General features: G+C 41.7%; 1 pseudogene across 1 annotated transcript; it reads right to left on the bottom strand.

Moving 5' to 3' along the window:
- Positions 1 to 850: 850 nt before the first annotated feature.
- Positions 851 to 2555, bottom strand: LOC149851330 (S-type anion channel SLAH4 pseudogene; annotated as a pseudogene). Its single transcript, XR_016432243.1, has 2 exons — positions 1722 to 2555; positions 851 to 1632 (listed from the first exon to the last, which is right to left on the bottom strand). The product of XR_016432243.1 is annotated as an S-type anion channel SLAH4 pseudogene (transcript).
- Positions 2556 to 2878: the final 323 nt, after the last annotated feature.

Here is a 2878-nt window from a genome sequence, read left to right as displayed (position 1 = left end):
CGCATATAAAGAGGCATAACCGACTGACATATATGAAGGGTCGTGATCAAGATGGTCTTGATCAAGATAACCAAATACATGATAAGGAAGTTCATGATAAGGAGGTTCTTGATGAGGTAGATAACCGATTACACTATAATCAGGTTCTAGATAAGAAGGTTCATGATGAGGTGGATAACCGAATACATGATCATCAGATGCTAAGGCAAATGAAGGCTATCAATAAGGTTGATAACCAAATGAAGGTTATCGATAATGATCAGCTAAGGCTAAGAGGAGTTCACGTGAATCCTAAAGAGAGAGAGAGTCTGGATATGTTTGAAATATCTAATTGTAAAAACTATATAAAGACTCTCACTAATGGAATCTATTCAAGTCGTTGAGTTGAGTAGAGTATTTGTGCCATGGACATAGGTGATCTCAGCACCGAACCACGTAATAACGTGTGTAGTAAGTTGCCCTTTCAATTAGTTATTTTTGTTTTCAGATATTTGGTTGTAATTGTCCAGCCATGACCTTTTTTTATTAGTAATTAAAGCAATAGAATATGAAATATTGTATTATTTTTCTTTCTTCTCCTACAAATGGAACAATATCACAAATTATAATCTCTGTGTTTATGTGAATTAATGTTTACATTATCAAATATTCATTTTTTTTTTCGAGGGGAGAAAACCACTATTATGGTTCAAACATCTTGTTATTGGCCCAGAAGTTGACCATGGCTCTGTTTGGGTGTCTGTATTGCAAAATTCGCTACCGTGTGCAGCAAGTTTCCATGAAAAAAACATAAACAAAGAAAATTGCCATGCTTGTAGTGATTGTCCATGTAAACACAAAACCGAGAGTCGTGCAGCAATTTTCTGTGTTTTTTGTGGCCCCGGGTATCAAACACGTAACGTCCTTCAACTTGAATGCCTTAAGCAGATCCACCTAGAAGGATTTTGGAGCCCTTGTCAGCCTGTCAATATTCAGAACTGAAAATAAATAAAAGAACAAAAGATGATGCACTTTGGCAAACCCCTGCAGCTTCTCATCAAGAAAGGAAAATTATTACAACAGAAAGCAAAACTAGTTCAAGAACTAAAACTCTAAAATTCAGTACTGCAATATACAAGGAGCCCAGAAATATGCTTTAGCAGATATATTATATGCATCAAAGAACTAAAAGGTATCCAATTACCCCTACCAATATTGTGATTGTAAACTGAGAGGAGGCAAAATCCTCCTTTTTCCTTTATACTTTCCCCCTAACAATATTGTGATTGTAAACTGAGGGGAGGCAAAATCCTACTTTTTCTTTTCCATTTAGAGAGGGAGGTTTGGGTAGGAAACGTTCTCCTCCATGGTCCTAGAAGGTGAAGCCGTAGGCAACACTTTTTTCTGTGGAAAGAGACGTGTATCATTTACAAAGATGGTCTTTCTATGAACAATTGTGAGTAGGATCAAGCCTATAGTCATAGCTAGTGAAATCATTGATATAGCCCTTCTAAGCAAATGAGCTAAGCCAGTGTGCACTTCCGCCGCATACTCAGCTGATGACAGTGCAAGCATTGTTACCGGGAACACATACGCCCACCATGTGGCACTGAACCTCTTCATTGCTTTCATGAAAAGAGTAGGCCTAACAACCTATAAACCCAAAAATAATTGTGGTGATTAACATGAAAATTGATAATTAAGAGCAAAAGAGAATGTTAAACTTGAGTAAGTAAACTTACTAGCAAGGTGAAGAGGAAGAGGGAGAGGAAGTGCAACATCTTGCAGCTGGAGTCGAAGCTGCCGGAGGCCGACTCCCACGCAATGCATGCCATGCTAGGGGCAGCAATCGACAGGAAGGATGCTGGCCTTAGTTGTGCTGGGAACGAGGCATTGCAAGGAAGGCGCTGATACAAGGTAACAAAAACCACAACATAGTGTATGATGCCTATGGCAAACAAGAACAAGCTGAGTTCGAGCCAAGCGAGCCGAGCAGCGGTCTGGGCTGCGACGAAGTTGCCAATTAAGGAGAGGTGAGTTGAAGGGTTGGCCACAGTGGACAAGAAGCGCTTTCCCTTGGTGAACCACTGGCCGTAGATCTTCAGTTCTAGCAGCAATATTGGCATAGTAAACAGACACCAAAAGACCCTGGAAATGGTGGAATTCAAATTATGTTCCCAGTTGAAGATTCTTAGCCCCTCCCAACTGTTACCCCTCCAACTGTCATATTTGGAGGGCAGCACACATTGTAGGAGCAAGATGGCGGCAATCCAAGGTGCAAAGAAGTAGTTGACCCTCCAACGGTCCAAAAACTCGGCCTTGACAATGTTGAAGTAGAAGATGGATTTGAAGAGGTAGGCAAGGCAGGAGGAAGACAGGACCAGGGCTGCCAAAAGCCAGAAGGTCTTCTCTATGATAGAGTTGAAGATGGATGGCCATGGATCAGAGAATGACCCCGAGCTGAGCGTTCTCCAGAGAACAGCCTGGCTGGCGAGGGCCATGGAGACGCGGAAGAAGTCTACATGGAACCGTGCCAAGAAGGGAGATAGAGGCTCGTCGTCGTGCTTCCTGGCCATTGTTGTTGGTGTAGGCTTGAAGGGACTGCGGGGTCGATTGTGTATATATAATAGCCGCAGAGAGAGAGATCCCTTATTTGTTGCCTTCTCCAGTGCATACTTATGTGAATTGCCAATTCAAATCAAGAAGGCTGAAGCCCGAGGACTTGGGTGTTTACATGTAACAGAGATCTCATCATATCATTTTAAATAGAAGGGTTTCATCATACATTAAATCCTAGCCATCCAATCAACGGATCCTTGTTCGTTTACTTGCCGCAGTGTTTAGAGAGCATCTACGATCTACCAACTCTCTCTCTCTCTCTATGGTTTTCAGATTTTCA

The sequence above is a fragment of the Nuphar pumila genome, chromosome 1 (assembly GCF_984573655.1).
Source record: "Nuphar pumila chromosome 1, dmNupPumi1.hap1.1, whole genome shotgun sequence".
NCBI lineage: Eukaryota > Viridiplantae > Streptophyta > Magnoliopsida > Nymphaeales > Nymphaeaceae > Nuphar > Nuphar pumila.
The sequence above is the reverse complement of the archived record's forward strand: the minus strand, read 5'-3'. Positions and strand labels throughout refer to the sequence as shown.